At 33.3% G+C, this 19,407-nt stretch overlaps 1 protein-coding gene across 2 annotated transcripts in view; it reads left to right on the top strand.

Annotated features, from left to right (window-relative positions):
- ZBTB20 (zinc finger and BTB domain containing 20) overlaps window positions 1-19,407 on the top strand; it is an 807,002-nt gene that overhangs the window by 320,904 nt on the left and 466,691 nt on the right. For both annotated transcript variants that reach the window (XM_057502832.1, XM_057502827.1), the window contains one exon: window positions 19,213-19,286. The gene's annotated coding sequence lies outside the window, so the exon portion shown is untranslated. The remainder of the gene's footprint in view (window positions 1-19,212; window positions 19,287-19,407) is intronic.

The following is a 19,407-nucleotide window of genomic DNA, read 5'->3' as shown; positions in this document are numbered from 1 at the left end:
TATGTCACCCTAGGTGTTTGGCCAGAGGGCAGTCATGTTGACCCCATCTGCAAAGGTTGGCTAAACTAGAATCTTGGACTACTAGAATCCCATTCATCAAGGTCCACATAAAGTTAGGTAGGTGGGAAGCAGGAGGACAGATGGTAGGGTCGGCAGCAAGGAACTTGTTGACATTGATAGAGACCCCTCTTCTTGCCAGAGTGACTCCATGGACTTGTTTTGGCATGGAAGACTAGGCCAAAGCTATCATCTTAATAGAAGATGAGCTGCAGGCAAACTGGAGAGATCAATGCACAGTAGGTGTTTAGGGTTGGCTTAGATTTTGTCTGTCAGCTTGACTGTCATATATACTTGATTGATGTGCAGTGGGGCTTGAAAGTGCTGCATTGATGTTGAGGATGCATCATAAGGTTCCTGATATGGTGCACATGTCTGAATGGAGTTGGACATTGACTATCCTTGGCTATGCCAAGTAACACCAGACTTGAGTGCATTATTCTGCAGTTGAGTAGCAGATGGTGAGTGCAGACGTTTGGAGGGGGTGTGCCTTCAAACACTATAGGAAGCCAGCAAACTTACTTAGAAGGTTATTGCATGTCTTGACTTTGGCAGCTATTAAGCACTGATGAAAAAATCCAAGTCCCATCCATTGCTACTCTCAGAATACTCGGAGTGGTTGGTGTTCCAGGCAAAAGAAATGTGAAAATTAAATGCATGATTCACTGTGTTGGTCCCAGTTGCTTGAAGGTGACTTTCTTGGTGTTGGCTAAATGGGCCAGATAAACATTCTCAGGCTATTACTGAACTTGATACCAAAACAGTTATTGACAAGATCGGTAAACCTTATCTAGAAGTGGTCAGAGGAAGGATCATCAGAGCACTGGAGGAACACTGTGGTCAAATATGGTATTTAAGAGTGACTGTATTTTCTTGGGTTTTAAATTCAGAAAAAGTGTTATGTTTTTCAGAAATAAAATCAAGAAAATCAAGTACTCAATAGATGTTCCTTATACATAAATTTATAGAGACAGATGAATGGCATAGTAATTCCATATACAGAAGTGATTTTTATTTGTGTTTGATATTTTTTCCCATGAGTGGATGCTGAAGACACATAAATTCATTTTAGGTTTAAAATACAGTTTTTTTTTCTTTTTTGATTAAACTAAAGCGTGCTCAGTTAGTATAATTATGGAAATAGAAAAAATATATAGCAAATAAATATAAATCAGGGATGAATAATTCTAAGATTTTCTCCACCCCCTTCCAATTTTATATATATTTTTAAGTGTACAGTGTAAATATATATGTATGAGTATTTTTAAATAATAATTTAAATCAGATAATCTATATTCTGCTTTCTTCAATTAGCATTAATTATATTATTAGTTCTTGAGTCATAAAATTCATATTTAATAACCATATCTTATTTATATACCAAAAGATTTTAAACTCCTCCTTATTTGACATGTAGGTTATTTTCCACCATTATTCCAACTGCTCTGAGGACCATTTTTATATATGAATTTTTCTGCCTCTTTGATTGTTTTCAGCATAATTCTTAGGAGGTTGATTTCCAGGTCAGAGTATGTACACTTGTCAAGGTTCTTTTCATACTCATCACAAATTGGATTTGAGAGTACTTTTCTAACTACACTTGCCTTAAATACTGTCATTTTATAAATATTTGCCAATTTGGCAGGCATAAAACTAGTTTGTTTTTTAATTTGCATTGATTTGAGTAATATGGAGCTGTAATGTTTTTCATATGCTTATTTGCCATTGTTTTTCTTCTTTTCATAAATTGTTTGCTCATGTCCTTTAACTCTTGATGATTTGTAAGATTTTTTAAAATGTTAAGTCACTGATTTTTGTCATACCTGTTGCAAAAATGTTTCTCCCAGTTTTCATATGCTATTCAATTGCTTTTGCTGTTGGTGTGAGAAAGCTTAAAATATTTGTACAGCCAATTCTGTTGTACTTTTTTTCTCTATGTGGCCTTTGCTTTTATATTCCTTTTTAACAGTTTGAAGTCTAATAAATATTCACCATTTTTCTAGTATCATCATGGTTTAATTTTGGAACTTTAACTCTCTATTTCTTCCAGAAATTATTTTAGCCCAAGGTAGAAATAAGTGTCTTACTTTTTTCCCAATAGTTAACCACTTGTCCTATTTCCCCACTGATTTTGGTGCCATCTATACCACTTACTAATTTTTATCAACATTGGGATTTATTTTTGTACCATTGGTTTTTTTCAGTTCTTTGTTTCCATTAGAACTTCACAATAAATTTACACATCTGTTAGGTCAACTCCTTTCTTTCTTTTCTTTTTTAAAAAATACTTTGGTTCTTGGCACCTACTTATTCTTCAAGATTCATCTAGTTCATTGAGTTCATAAAAATGTTCCACTGGAATTTTTATTGGAACTTTGTTAAACCTCTAAATTAGTATCGGTATCTTAGCAATATTCAGTTTTCACATTCAGAAGTATCATATGTTTCTATTTATGTAATATTTCATTCATGAATAAATAGGGTCTTTCTAGTCATATAGGTCCCCAAATTCCTATTATGTTTAAGGATAAATATGTTATGTGCTTGTTATTGTCCTTAGTTGCTTACAGGCCATTTTTGAATTGTTCAGTAGAAAAGCCATGTCTTCATATTTTCTTGTGGTTAGATTTACATATACTGTGAAACGATGATCGCAGTAGGTTCAGCTAACATACATCTTCTCATGTAGATACAGTTAGAAAGAAGAAAGGGGGGAAAACTTCCTGATGATGAGAAATCTTAGGATTTACTCTCTAAACAACTTTCCAAAATATCCTACAGCAGTGTATAATATTTTGTCTCTGGCTATGTTATTCACATTTCTTAATAATTTTTATAATTTCATAGAAGTTCTCTTGAGTTTTCAAGGTCCTTAAATTATCTGCAAACAATGATGACTTTATCTTCATTTTTCCCTCTTATTTCTGTTTAATATCCTATTTCTTGTCTCAAATTTCCAAAACAGTTAAGTAATCATGATGAGCCACCCTTGTTCTTGACTATATGGTAATGTTGCCAGTTTTTTTAACAGTTAAAGGTGGATATTAGTTGTTGATTAAAGACAGATATTCTTTGTTTTGTTGATAAGGTAATTAGAATGCTAATTTCTAACCCTTTCTTTGTTTATTAGGAAAGTGTATTGAAGTACATTTATTGCCTTTTCAGTAAATATTGATAGACATAGATTTTTCTTGTGAACACACATTTATTCAGCTCTTACTATGTGTGAAAAATTGTTCACGAGGCATTGGAATTCAGATGCGTAGCCCCTTCCTTTAAAAACATACAATTACCATGGACATGCAATGGGAAAATGACAGCTTCTTCAACAACTGGTGTTGGCAGAACTGGACAGCTACATGTAAAAGAATGAAACTGGATTATTTTCTAACCCCATACACAAAAGTAAACTCAAAATGGATCAAAGACTTGAATGTAAGTCATGAAACCATAAAACTCTTGAAAGAAACCATAGGCAAAATTCTCTTGAATATAAACATGAACAACTTTTTCCTGAATGCATCTCCTTGGGCAATGGAAACAAAATGAAAAATGAACAAATGGGACTACATCATGCTAAAAACCTTCTGTGCAGCAAAGGACACCATCAGCAGAACAAAAAGGCATCCTACAGTATGGGAGAATATATTTGTAAATGATATATCTGACAAGAGGTTAACATCCAAAGTATATAAAGAACTCACACCCCTCAACACCCACAAAGCAAATAACCCTATTAAAAAATTGGCAGAGGATATGAAGAGACATTTCTCCGAAGAAGAAATTCAGATAGCCAACAGGCACATGAAAAGATGTTCCACATCGTTAATTATCAGGGAAATGCAAATTAAAACCACAATGAGATATCACCTCACACCAGTTAGGATGGCCAACATCAAAAAGACTAGGAACAACAAATGCTGGTGAGGATGAGGAGAAAGGGGAATCCTCCTACACTGCTGGTGGAAATGTAAACTAGTTCAGCCATTGTGGAAAGCAATGTGCAGGTTCCCCAAAGAACTAAAAATAGAAATACCATTTGACCCAGGAATTCCACTCCTAGGAATTTGCCCTAAGAATGCAGCAGCCCAGTTTCAAAAAGGCATATGCACCCCTATGTTTACTGCAACACTATTTACAATAGCCAAGAAATGGAAGCAACCTAAGTGTCCATCAGCAGATGAATGGATAAAGAAGATGTGGTACATACATACAATGGAATATTATTCAGTTATAAGAAGAAACAAATCCTACCATTTGCAACAACATGGATGGAGCTACAGGGTATTATGCTCAGTGAAATAAGCCAGGCGGAAAAAGACAAGTACCAAATGATTTCACTCATCTGTGGAGCATAAGAACAAAGCAAAAACTGAAGTAATAAAACAGCAGCAGACTCACAGAACCGAAGAATGGACTAAGTTAACAAAGGGAAAGGGACTGGTGGGCGGGGTGGAGAGGGAGGGAGAAGGGGAATAAGAGGCATTACTATTAGCACACATAACGTGGGGATGGGGGCACGGGGAAGGCAGTATAGCACAGAGAAGACAAGTAGTGACTCTATAGCATCTTGCTACGCTACCCCATTACTGTAATGAGGTACATGGTGGGGTCTTGATAATGTGGAGAATCTACTAACCACAATGTTGCTCATGTGATTGCATATTAATGATACCAAAAAAAATGCCAAAAAAACCATTATTGGATTATTCAGAACATAAGAATTCAGCAAGAGATTTATAGTAATTGATTTTTTCATTATTAAATTGCCCTTGCATAACTAGAAAAACTTCACCTTTAGGATTTTATGAAGAACAGTTTGAAGGATTTTTATAACCTAATTTTATACCATGTCAATATGTGAATTTTAAAAATTGCTTAATGTAAAATTATGATTTACAGTTGAAATTGTGGGCTTTTACATCTGAAGTAAAAGTATTCAGAATCTAGTCAAGAATATCTATAAAACTTGATAATGTCTCAGAAATTCATAATACAGACCTGTGTGCTACAGATTGTTTAAATTCTATACAATCAGCAATTGGAATTTCTAATTATACTTTATCACATCTTAAATAGTATAACAGAAATTATATGTGATATTGGGGCAAATCACTTTCATGATGCCATCATTGTGTTTTCATTTCCCTGGGAGTCTTCTGAATTATCTGTAGAATCTAAATATGCATTTACACTGATTTATTTTCAGTTGAAGGGGTTTGGGTATTAATTTTACTGTTTCAATGTCACTTAGCATAATCTACCCTCTTTCCCCCATCTAGTTTTATAATTAATTTTATTTTTCAGGATAAAATAAAGAATCTTTTACTTTGTTCTTTTATACAGTATGCACAAATGAACTTCTGTTATTTTTATACTATACTTTCTTTACCAGGTTATTTATATTTCACACAAATCAAATCAACAAATATTGAGAACCAACTTTGTATTTAGCATGATACTAGTTACTATGAATCATAAAACAAGCACAAATCACATACTTTCAGGGAGCTTTCTAGTTGGTAGATAAGATACAAATAAGGAAGAAAATGCAAAACAACATTACTCTTTATTGTGGCTAACATAAGTAAAGTCATATTCTTGTTCTATAATTAAGCAAAGTGTATTAGGACTCACAACATACCTTTTGTATATTGACCTAATGCTGGCTTTTTCCTGCTTTTCCTCTTATATATTCCCTTTACCATTCCACACTTGTTGCTTAAAAATTGTATTTACTTTTGCAATATTTTTTTATTCTCTTTGGAATAACACCAGATAGACAAATGTCATGCAAATTAATCTCTGAAACATTACAGTAATAATTTGTCTCACTCAAAGGTGACCCTGCTCAGAGTTTAGAAATAGAAATAGTGCAGGCTACTATAATTGTAGGCTGAAAATCATTGCTTTCTGAATCTCTTATTTCATTAAAGAACTTGCCCTGATTTTTAGAACCATTCACAAAAAAATTAACATGCAAAGGAGAAAAAATCTAAATGCTAACATAATGTTAGCATGTCTACTAAAAGGGAATTTTAGCAGTAAGCTTTGGTATATTAAGAAAGAAGAGTCCCATCCTTTGGCCTTTGATGAGATTTTTACATCACAGGGCCTATCATTTTAAACTTTAGCACTCAATATGCATTCTGTGGTATAACCTTTAAAGTTTATCATATTTTGGAAAATTTATATTCTCTCTCAATTTTTAATTTGAATGATGTTTGTTGTGGACCACAATACCTGTCCCTGTGGAACTTTTATCCTATCTTAATTCAGAAGTAATACTATTGATTAAGCAATACTTACAGCTTCCAAACTTCAAGGCATTTTTCAACCACCATTTCTCCCTAACCTCACTATGAGCTTCCTGTGTGGTATCATTCATCTGAGGTCTTATTAAAATGTAAATAAATTACACCCAGCACACTTCCTCTATTTGCCCAGCTTGTAACTATATCAAAACTGTCTTAATGAAACACATATTGATGTATTGTGTATTTCCATGCTAATCCAAAGTGAGGAGGAAGTTATATGAATATATAACAACCCACTTTATAACGTTTTTTAAAAAGCATTTTATGAGTTGGAGATAACCTGAGCTATGAGAGATGATGTAATTCTACATGACAAGAGTTCATGGGAAGAGGATAACTCCTCAGACAGAACTAGATTAGACTCTTGAGAAATAGGCAGTGGAGCTTTTTATGGTGCTTTACCTTTATAAGCAGCTGTCAGTTTTCCACAGTAATATTGTAGTAGTATGTGGTAAAGGAGAGTAAAAATAAAAATAAAGAAATGAATATTAACTAAAATAATTTGCCTTTGGCATTCCTATACAATAGTTGATGTTTTAGTATTGAAATTACCATTATATTTTGTTTTCTGTAGGTTAATGAAGCTATTTCTAACTCACATATTATAAACAGAAGTGGTCCAACATTTGTGTAATGCCATACTCTTTTATTTGTAATAGATAATCTTCATGGGGCATGATCAGATGAAACCTCACTCATATAACAAGAAGCAGCAATAATGAATAAGAAAATGATATGTGTCCTTCTCTGCCTGGCTTATTTCACTGGGTATAGTACCCCTTCAGGTCCATCCAGGTTGTGACAAAGGCAGGATTTCTTTCTGTTTTATGGCTGAATAATATTCCATTGTGTCTATGTACTGCATCTTCTTCATTCATCTACTGATGGACCCTTTGTTTGCTTCCACATCATACTGTAAAATTTCATTTACTTTTGGAATCTAAAAACAAAACAAAATGAACAAAATAACAGTAGACTCATAGACACTGAGAAGTGACTGGTGGTTACCATGAGGGAGAGGCAGGTAGTTGGGGAAGGTGAGGGGAATAAAGGGGCATAAAAATTCTCAATTATAATATAAATTGGTCATGGGGATGGTAGTACAGCATGCAGAATATAGCCAGTGATTCTGTAGCATCTTTCTATGTTGACAGGTAGTAACTGCACTAGTTGGGTTGAGGATTTAGTGATATGGGTAACTGCCTAAAACCAATATAAGACTGTATATCAACTATACTTCAATTAAAAAAAAAAAGAAGAATGAATAAAAATCAATAGGTGACCTATGAAAGACAATACTACTTGGCTAATTACTAAATCAATTTGTAAAAAAATAAGTACTGTTGCTTGGGTACATACCAAATAGTGGTAAAAGGAGGCAACTGAATGATATACAGGGGGAAAAGAGAAAGCCAAACTGGAATTAAAATTTGTCATGTTTGAATGAAATGAAGATGTGACGGTACTGGTGGATTGTCTCTGTGAGATCAGACTTCTGGTGTTGTAATTTTTTCTTCTACTTTTCTGCATTTTCCATTTTTTTCTGCAATGGGTTATGTGTTAATTTTATAGTCAGGGAAACAATGTTAAAATGTGTTACACATAGCCCACTGCAAATAATTCACTAAGAGTTAACTGTATAAAATATCCCAGGGGGAGTGGAAACCACTAGCTAAATTTAAAGGCAAAGTATTCCATTACACAAATAATCCATTATCTCAGAATTTATTGAAGGTTTTGTTCTGTTTTGTTTTTACCACTTTTCTCATTGCTTAAAATTTCAGACTGGAGGTAACTTAATCAAATAGATAATAATAATATGAATAGCATCATTCTCTGCATCCACTTCACAACTCTGCTTAGGAAGAAAAGCCATTAGTATGTTGGAAATACGATCTGATAGGATACATGGTTGTCATATGCAAAAAAAAAGGCAGTATTAAAAGCATTATTCTCCTCCTGTTCTGTTTCAAAGTCAGTCTCCCTAAGGAGAGTTGTTTATATATAAGCATCATTCTGTTTTTAAAGCTTTGTTTAGTCCAAACATAGTAAGTTTACATGACTTTGATATATGGAAGGGTAGATAAAAAGACAAGGAAACAGATGGATGTCTGCCTACTCCAAAAGGAAATAAAGGTGGTTTAAAGGGTTGTATAGATTTGTGATATAAATTTATAACACAAATTAAATATGATATATATACTATAAATGAAAGTAAAAAAATATAAATTAAGTATATGATATAAATGAAGTGAATGAAAACTAAAATGGGTAACCAAGGGAAAACCATGAGAATTAGACCTATACTTAGAAAAGAGTATCCTATATACAATCTATTATACATTTACAAATTGAGTATTGAAGAAATGCATTGCTGATATGAAGATGAACCCACTTACTGTGATACTTTTCAGTATATAAAGGGATCATTGTATTATATTATGAATATCATGTGCCACATTCACTTTCAGGACAAAGAATATTTTGTAGGTATACTTCCATTGTAGCCCTTAACACAGATTGATAACATCTCACTAATGTGAAATTTGGTATTCTCAGTCTTATAAGATGCAGAACTGGTATAAATCAAAGGATATACCTAGGTGCCAAACTATAATAAAAGAACTGCACATCCTTCAGGCAATTTTCTTTTTATGCTGTTTCTCTAAATTACGTCTTTGATTGTTATTGGATGACAGTGAATTCTAGATTGTATTATTGGAAAACCAGCTATTCTTTGTTAATTAACAGCAGAAATAGTAATCAAGTTAGGGGTTGGGTTGAAATTCTCTCATAGGAATTATAAAGGCTAACAAAAATACACAGACAAAAAAATGTCCACCCACTTTACCTGAGAGATTAGCTGGGGAAGAAACATTTCATAAGATCGAAAAATCTCTTTAAACATTTATGTTGATTCTGCTGTAATATACAGACAGAGGCTCCAAGTTTCCTTTTTGCTATAGCCAAGATATTGCCTAATTGATTATCTCATACAACAAGGTGGTGGAATTTTATCACATACTCCATTGCCAGACTTAATTTTGTACTTAATTAATTTATGTGATGTTTGTTTTATGGATTAGATTTCTTGTTTTACAAATAGAAATAGTAATATTTACTGTTATAGATTCCTGGGTTAAAGGTGAATTATTATGATACTTTAGTGAGATGAAGTTTGTCGAATACATTTATTGCTTTGACATGTTGTAAATGTGAAGCATTAATGTTGATCCAAAAGCACCAGTAAGATAGTCAAAGTCAATACATCATACATTCTGCATTTCTACTGCACAAAGTGTGCTGATTTTCCTATTCCTTTCAGTCTCTATGAAGAAAAAAGTTTTGAAAATTCCTAAGAGCAAATACAACATGTTTATCTCATTTTATGTAATAGGAGCGATTTTTAAAATCTATTCATAACTTAAATGCTCTAGGAGAATCTGTTCTCAAGGGAATTTTATTGTGGATCATCACATAAAGCAAAAATCATTTTTGAAATATATATTACTTCCTATTTCTATGTGGGAACTTTCAGATTTACAACAGTTTTTTAAGCTCTCAGAAGAGCATATCCCCTTAGTATATTCCCATGGAGACATAACCTGGGTGGGAAAGTACTTGGGCCTTTTTACAGAGATTTCTGAGCTATTTTGTGTAATATTAAGTCTAGATGACATGTCCTCCACAATTGCTTGAAATGGGTTTAGTCCAGCTCAGTTCAGCTCTACATTTCCTAGCAGTCCATAATGAGCCATCCAATTCTAACTCTTCTCATTGAGTGGTTACTCTCAGCTCTTGTAAAGTAAAGCAATATTCTTCATCTCCCATCAGAGAAATTTGGCACCCTTATTGGCACCCTCCATTTACCTCCCAATCATTATGGCCCAATCTAACAAAGGATTTTCAGAATTGACAGATATTTTTAATCCCCTAAAACTTTTAGGCTTTCTAGAGGTGTAGTAGAATGGGCAGTTGAGGATTTCCTGTGCACATATAACCATCATGAAAACTTTCATTCAATGGCAGTTGGACCTCCCCACCCACCACACACACACGCGCGCACACACACACACACACACACACACACACACACACACACACCTGCAGCCGGGCCTCTGACTCTTGAATAACAAGAAAACTAAGTAGGTGATGGTCATTTGCTGAAGGAATACTTTATGTTGTTTTTGCTGATGTTATATAGAAGGAGATCACAAATTATATCACCCGAACTGGATATTTTGACAGCTAAAAAGGGCTACATTGAAGATTATGGTGAAACAGCAGGCATAAGTGAGATCTTGTTTTTTATCTGGGACTATCTTCACCAAACTCCATTGGTGCAATAGTTCTACCAGGGCAAGGCAACCCTTGAAAACCTACAACTTCACTGCTAAAAAGAGCTGACTTGATGGGGTAGAATATGAAAAAGCCATATGCCTGTAGGTGTTGTCAGAAACAGTAGCAATCTCTGTGACAAATAGGGAAGATAAACATCATATTTAACCTGAGGTTGCAATTCAGGTTGGGGAAGGCAATAGACTGACATATTACCCAAACATTTAACATGGAGATTTGGATAAGGTGACTGTCATAGTGGGCTTTGATAAGCTAAAACATATCCCTGGTGATTTGAAAGTCTGCATACATATTCCAGGAAAGACCAGAGAGGGTCCAAGATAGCCACTGACCATAAGGCCTTGTGCAAAGAAGAGATAAGACAGAGTCCAACAGAAAGTAAGAGACAAGACTTGTAAACTGCCTGAACTTTGAATGCATTCCCCAACCCATACACATGTATGTATGCAAAGGGTGTTAGCTTTTTGCTTCAAGGTGTTTGAGTACAATTTCTGATCAATCATTGGATGTATACTGCATATTGTGCTGACAAGGAGAAATTCTTAGCTAATCAATGAATATAGGAATGATACAAACTGACCAGAGACATCAGCAGCTGCATAGCATGAGGGAAACAGGCTCCACAGAATTAGACTGCTAAGTCACTAAACAAACAAACACACAAATAAGTAGCAGAAACAACAATTCCCCCTTCCCAAGAGGGGAAAATGAGAAGTCAATTTGCTATAATATACTCTATAAAATGCCAATTTTCAAGAAAAAAACATGAGGCATGTAAAAAAAGACTAGGAGTGTGACCCATACCAAGTTAAAAATAAGCAGTCAATAGAAACTGTCTCTGTGGAGAGCAATTGTTGAATTTAGCAAAGATTTGACAACAGCCATTGCAAATATGTTCAAATAACTGAAGGCCATAGTAAATAAAAAGATAAAATATTACTATAATTACTCTTCAAATAAAGGAGCTATAAAGATAGAAGTTATTTCAAAAAGAAACAAAATTCTGGAGTTGAAAAGTACAGTAATTAAAATGAAAAATATTCTAGAGAGAATCAATGGTAGATTTGAGGTGGTGGAAGAAAGAATCAGTAAACCTGAAGATAAATCAGTAGAAGTTACCCAATCTAAGGAACACAACAAAAAATAAAAAATGAAGAAAATGAACAGACTTTCAGAGATCTGTGAGACACCATTAAGCATGCTAATGTGTAACGAGAGGAGGAGGGCAGAAGAGAAAGAAAGGGTACACACACAAAAAAAAGATATTCAAAGTACACAATGTTCAAAACTTACCAAATGTGATGAAAAACATTAATTTACACATTGAGAAGCTCAACAAATTCCAATTATGGTAAACGCAAAAGGATCCATACATAGACATATACAGTCAAACTTTGAAAGCCAAAGAAAAAGAGAAATGCTTAGAAGCAGCAAGAGATAAAAAGGCTCATTCAATATAGGGGATAACACTATGATTAACAATCATGTTCTTATCAGAAACAAATTCAAAGGCAGAAGAATAGCATATTCAAAGTGCTGAAGGAAAAAGATGAAAAAAAAAAGACATTTAGGAATTTTATATCCAGCGAAACTGTTCTTCAAATATGAAGGTAAAATAAAGATATTCCAAGATAAAAAGACAGAGGCAATTCATTGACAGCAGACTTGCCTTACAAGAAATACTGAAGGAAATCCTTTAGGATGAAATGTTATGACAACAAATGGTTAGTAAAATCCACCTAAAGAAACCAATAGCATGGATAATAAAATTAGGTAGGTAAATATAGATATAATATAAATATATAACATAATTCAACTCAAAAAGAGGAACTTAAATAATACAGATCAGCAGAAATCAAGAAAATGGAGATAACTAATGAAATCAAAAGTTGATTCTTTGAAAAGGTCAACATAATTGAGAGACTGACCAAGGAAAAAGAGAAGATAACAGATTATCAGAGTAAGGAATGAAAGATAGGATATGTACCAACCTCATAGAAATTAGGAAGATTTTTAAAAGGTAATATTTTGAACAATTATAAGAAATTAGACAACTTTGATAAAATGGTCTATTTTCTAGAAATGCACAAATTATCAAATTACCAAAACTGTTTTAAGAAGTAGAAAATAAGAATAGACCTATAACAGTAAAGAAATTATTAATTAAGTCATCCCACAAAGAAAAGTCTGGATGCAATGTATTCACTGTATTCTATCCAGTATTTAAAGAAGAAATAATCCTACAAACTTTCCAAGAAAGTAGAGGAAGAAGGAACACTGCTCATTTTATTCTGTGAAAATGGTATTATCCTGAGATCAAAGACATAAAAGAAATCATGAATATGGACACTGAAATCCTCAACAAAATATTCCCAAACAAAATAAAGGAGTCTGTAAAAGTATTTTATACCCTGACCAGTAGGATTTATCCTAGGAATGCAAGATAGGTTTCCCATCTGATAATCAGCTAATGTAATGTACCGTATTAATAGAATAAGGGAGAGAACCATGTGATAGCTCAACAAATACATAAAAACTTTTGAGAAAATCCAATATCCATTCATTACAGAAACTTTCAACAAAGAATAGAATTTCTATTACCTGAAAAAGGCATTTATGAAAAACCCACAACCAACATGACACTTAATGATGAAAGTCTGACTGGTTTAACACTTAGATTGTGCATAAGGCTAGATTGTCAAATCTTTTCTATTCAACATTTTACTAGAAGGGAAAGGGAAAAGAATAGAAAAGAAAGAAATCAAAGGCATCTATTTAGGAAAGTAACAAGTAAAACTTTTCATTTGCTGAAAACATATGTAGAAAATCTTAAGGAATGTATTCACATACATATTTGCACACATACACATACACACACACAAACTAATAAATGAGTTCAGCAAGTTCACTGGGTACAAGAGCATTATACAAAAATCTGATTTATTTCTGTATACTAGCAACAAACAAAGAAATTAAGGAAACAATTTTGTTCATAATAACATCAAAAATAATAAAGGTACTTTTGTAGAAATTAACAAGCTAAAATTTATATGAAAGTGCAAAGCACCCAGAACAGTGAATAAAATGTTGAAAAGGAGAACAGTGTTAGACTACTTACACTTCCTTGTTTTAAAACTTACTATAAAAACAATAGTAAGAGAGAGAGTATAGCACTGGCATATAGGTCAAAGGAATGGAATTTTAAGTTTAGAAAATTAGTCTTTACATTTTTTAGTCAATTTATTTCAACAGTGGTGCCAAGGCAATTGATAAGGAAGGAATAGTTTTTTTCAGTGTATAATCTGGGGACAGTTGATGCTAAAACTATATGAAATATAAATGAATATTCATGGCGCTAATATTATATGAGGAAAAAAATGGTTTTAGATCTTTGCCTCACACCAAAAAACAAAGACTAACTCAAAATGGGTCTCAATGTAAGAGCTAAAACTGTAAAACTTCTATAAGAAAATAGGAGAAAATATTCATGACCTTGAGTTAGACAGTGTTCTTAGAGATGACAACAAAAGCATGATACAAAAAAGAAATAACTTAATAATTTGGATTTCAACAAAATTAAAAACCTTTGCATTCAAAAGATACCACTAAAGAATTGAAAAGGATGGGAAAAATATTTGCAGTATTTGCGATTTGTAGATATATGTCTAATAAAGGATTCTCTTTATCATATATGATACTTATCTTCATAATACTAATGAATTCTTTAATTCAATAATAAAAGGGAATAATTACTACATACCACAGCATAGATGAATCTGGAAAACATTACAATAAGCTACATGCAAGAGAATATGTTGTATGACTGAAGTTATATGAAATGTCCAGAAAAGGTAAATGTTTTGAACAGAAAGGAGATTAGTTTTTGCCTGGGACTGGGAATGAGAGTGAGGGTTGACTGCCTAAGGACATGAAGGATCTTTTTAGGGTGACAAAAATATTCTAAAATTCGATTACTGAACTCTAAATTTACTTAAATTCTATAAATTCTACAAATTCACACTTTGGAAAGGTGAATTTTATGTTATATAAATTATACCTAAAAAAACTATTAAAAATGAAGTTATGCTTATTAAAACTACAAAAAGAAACCTAGCAGACACCCCCTTAACCAAATGGCCAAGATTAATATCCCTAGCGACAAGGCATATTGATATTATGTACCTCCTGATACAATGTTATGAGAAGGGCACTTCATTCTTTTGCATTCTTCTTTAAAACGATAATCCCAATTTCAGACAAATCCAAATTGAGGAACATACCACAAAACATATGACCACTACCTTCAAAATTGTTAAGGTTGTGAAAAACAAGGTAAGACAGAGATTGTCACAGATGAGAGGAGATTTAGGAGAAATGGCAGTTAAATACAAGGCAGTATTATGGATTAGGTCTTTGGAACAGAAAAAATATAGTGGAAAAACTGATGCCATCTGAATAATGATTTCTATTATGATAATATATTACATGTATTATCATAATATATAATAATACAAGTTTATAACATAATAATAGTAGTAATTTAATTAATAGTATTGTACCAATGTTAATTTTTTAGTTTGACAAATTTACCGTGGTTATATGAGATAATAATGTTAGGAGAATGTAGTGAAAAAAACATGAAATAATCTGTACTATCTTTGCAACATTTCCATAAATGTGCAATTGTTTCAAAATAAAAAGCTAAAATTAAAAAAAGCAGTGGGGGATTTATGGGTTAAAAGAGAATTATGATTCAAATGTAATATGTCTGTCTTGTTTAGACCCTAACTTTAAACTAACCAACTGTGAAAAAACAAACAAAAAAACCCTAGAGCAAAAACAAATTAAGAGTCAAGTATCTGACATAAATAATTTAATAGTGTTAAAGAATTACTATTATTTTTGATATGGGATAATGATATTTGCTATGATTTTTAAAAGTCATTTTTTTTTAGCAATAGATCTTAACATATTCATGGATGAAATGATATGATACCTTAGGTGGTCTTTAAAATGATCTGGTGGAAGAAAAAGTGAGTGAGAATACAGATGTAAAAAACATTGACCATGGGTGATAGTATATGGGAGTTCATTTTACTATGTTCCCTATGCTTGTATATGTTTGAAATTTTCTGCAATAAGTTTTTAAGTGAAAAAAAAAGGTAAGAGAATTAAAATGTTATAATTTGCTTTCTATGCTGAGCACAGACAGGACTTATGTCTTAAAAATCAAATCTAAACAGTATCAGAATGACTAAGCCACAGAGAGGTGAGGGAACCCCTAAAACCAATCTGACGGAGAAACACTGGCTGCTGAACAGTTGGGAGAGCATGAAGAGAAGTGCCTGGATCAGCGCAGACCTCCTGAACTGGAGTGCTCTGTTGTGCTTTCCCTGAAGTTCTGTGACGTGATACCTGAGACTCTAATGTGTGGATTTCATAAGGTAGAGTGTGGTCGGAAGCAACCCTTTGTTACTATTCAATGTTAAGTCTATAGTTCCTCACCCCCCTTCAGTTTTTTAGATTGTCTGGGGGCTTTGCGTTTGGGTCCTGTGAGTCACAGGATAGGTTACAAATATAATGTATTTGTTACTTCTCTGGAAAGTCATTCAGAATCTTTAACTTGTGCAGAATGTACAACTCTTTTGCTAAAGGGTCTCTGCCAAGGAAGCATTCTTCCGGGTTTTGTAATTTGCATTGATTACCGACTGAGCTGTTTCCTAGTGCATCGCTGGGTGTTGACTGTAAGCTACAAAGCCATACGTAGTTTTGTCCTGATTAAAGAAGCCTGACACAGGTGGTCAATTTTAATAATGGCTGAGATTGAGCGGGATGACTTGAAAAATTTTTTTTTACAAATTTTGGAACTTGAAATGTCGGGAGGAAGTTACTCTTTTTGATGTCACACCCTCTGAAAATCTCAATTTTGAAGGTGGGTTCAGTGTACAGTACTGAGCTTGAAAAAAAACAGGAAGTTGAGAAGTAGATAGTAATGCCAAAAATAAGGTCCTAGTCTCCTAACTTTCTTCTCTTTAATCTAATCTGACATGCCTTCAGAATATTTTACTTCCTTGATGACCTTTCTTCCAAACAGTTTCTACCCAACATTTAACCCCAGTACATAGTGGCAGAGTTAATGATTTTCTCATGAGGCAGATATGAATAGGAACAGTATTCATATCAAAGACAACTGGTCCCCCTTCCAGGTCCATCTTTGGGCCAAGATACGTAGTCGCCAACAGTGAGTTGGCGACTGTATTTTTTGAGTCCTGGCTCAAAGTAAGATCCATCTGTTTTGCCCAGCCGTTTGCCTGAGTGCCACAAAATGGTCCTGTTATTAGTCTTATTTCTGGTCCTATTTGAGGTTAGGGAATAATGTAAATTATTCATATATAAACTTCAGTCCTCCTTGTGATGAATGTAGCGTGGGAATTAAAAGTGGTGGTTTTGATAGTGGTAAGTGATGTTGCGTCTCTATTTTCTCAATTGCTCTGTTTTCTTTGGACAGCAAAACAGACATTTAAGAATGAATTTGTCATCTGGAAGGATAGTTGTGACCAAGTTTCCCTCAACAGGATACAAGATGTTATTTTTGAGCTTCGTTACCCTCACCAAGGGAAAAAAAGAGAAGGGGAAAAATAAGGAAGAAAACGAAAGTAAAGAAGAAACAGGCAGTGAAGAGAAAGGTCAAAGAGGAGGAGGAGGGGGGAGAATGTTACTTCGCAGACTGTCTATTCAGAAATTAGCTTAATATTTTGAACTGATAGTTGAATTCACTGTACATCTGGTGAATTAAGGACAGAAATCTGACTGATTAAATTGAACTGCTAGTTGTCAGTTAAATAGTTTATATATAAATATGCAGCCTAATTTCCATCACCTTTTCTTGCATGAACTAGACAGTGAATCAGTTTCTCTAACCATGTTTGAGTGGTAAGCATAACAATGCCAACTGGTGATTAAGATATATGGAGAGGAGGGCAGTTTTTATATTTATGAATCATTTATCAGGAATTATTATTATTCCATATAATTTCTGAGCAAGAGTTATTTTTGTCAGCTTCTTTTACGAATGTTTTGTTGCCTTATAAGGAAATATGTATACTCCCCTCCTCTCATTCAGTTGTCCTTGGTGACGCCTCCATAATTTCTGTCTTTACACTGGTACATTTTTAGTCTAATTCAGGCATGTGAGAAGCAGGGGAAAGTTGAGTTAAGTCAATGTCAGCGATTTTTTTTTTTGTATCCATTCATGGATGGATTAGTGAATCTGAACAAGTTTGCATTTAAAATCTACATACATCATATAGACACAATACCCAAAATATTCTTCCACATCCTCCAAGGGAAAAAGAAAACAGGATTCACAAGAGAAAACTAATACATTTTCTAATAATAGATGCAATTTCAGGGGTGATTTATGATCATGCTCTCATATGGGAGATATTAAATTATTACTTTGCACTAAGTGAAGGTGGTCATAAACATACAGCATTTAGTTCTACAAATATATAAAAAATGTACTGCTGCTCTGTGAAGTAAAATACAGATAATTGTATTATCTCCATTTTATATTGAAAAACCTGTATTTTTCTAAATCCTGCTGTGTCAATTATTTGAAGCTAAAAATAGAGATGACTTAATCTAGTCTGTTTTTTTTTAAACTGTTATCTTATTTATAGATGTTGTTATGTGAAGGAAGGATTGAAAAAAATAGTGTGACATTTTTAAGCCCAAATATTTGTGACATACCTGTAGATTTTAATGCCTAGACTATTATTTGAAGATTAAAAATACATATTTAAAAACGTGGTTACAGTTATTTAAACTAAGAGGTCAGTTTCAAACCCTCATGGTCTTCCTGTGCTGCTTCAAACAGCCGTGGCTGCATGTGAAACGATATACAGTGAGATACAGTTTGGGGCGTGGTAAACACAGTTTGGGGTGTTTTGTATTGCTATGTTCCTTTACCTCTACTTTACCATTTGCCCCACCACCAAGTCAGTCATTTGAAAGTGGTAGATCTAACAAAATTTTCCAATTCTATTTGAAGTCATAATTTCCCCTTAACAAGTGTATTTAGATCATAGATTTCCTTCTTTATTCTCTGAAATTAATGTTTTCTGTAATCTTTAGACTGTGCGATTGTTCTTTAGGAGTTTTTATATTTTTTAATCAGATAGAATATAGCTAAAATTTAGAGGTACTGAGCTTCTAGTCATATCATTACAAAGTCCTTAACATGGAGGCATATTTTGTTTTTCCGAATTGCTTTTTTTCTTCTTTAGATCCTTTTCTTTTCATTAAAAAACTACTCTGGAAAAGGTTTTTTTTTTTCCTTAACAGAAGAAAAAAAAAAAAGCCACGCTTGACTGATAATGCATTGCTTTGGATGGTGAAACATTATGAAAGTTTAATTTTTAATTAAATCTGAAATACCAATTACAACTGAAAGATATTTTAACCTGTTTCTTTTCAGACTGCCTGAAGTTACATTTAAAGACCGAAATCACTGCACCTTAAAAACAAAAGACTGAGCTGCACTGCATTCCTGTAAGTGAAAGCTTCCTGTACCTTCCTCTGCATTTTTGTGACCAGCCCAAAAAATGACAAAAACATTAGTAACATAGTAACCAGACATGAGTACAAATTTGAATGTCCCTGAAGAAATATT

Source organism: Manis pentadactyla, chromosome 1 (assembly GCF_030020395.1).
Source record: "Manis pentadactyla isolate mManPen7 chromosome 1, mManPen7.hap1, whole genome shotgun sequence".
Taxonomy (NCBI): Eukaryota; Metazoa; Chordata; class Mammalia; order Pholidota; family Manidae; genus Manis; species Manis pentadactyla.
The sequence above is the reverse complement of the archived record's forward strand: the minus strand, read 5'-3'. Positions and strand labels throughout refer to the sequence as shown.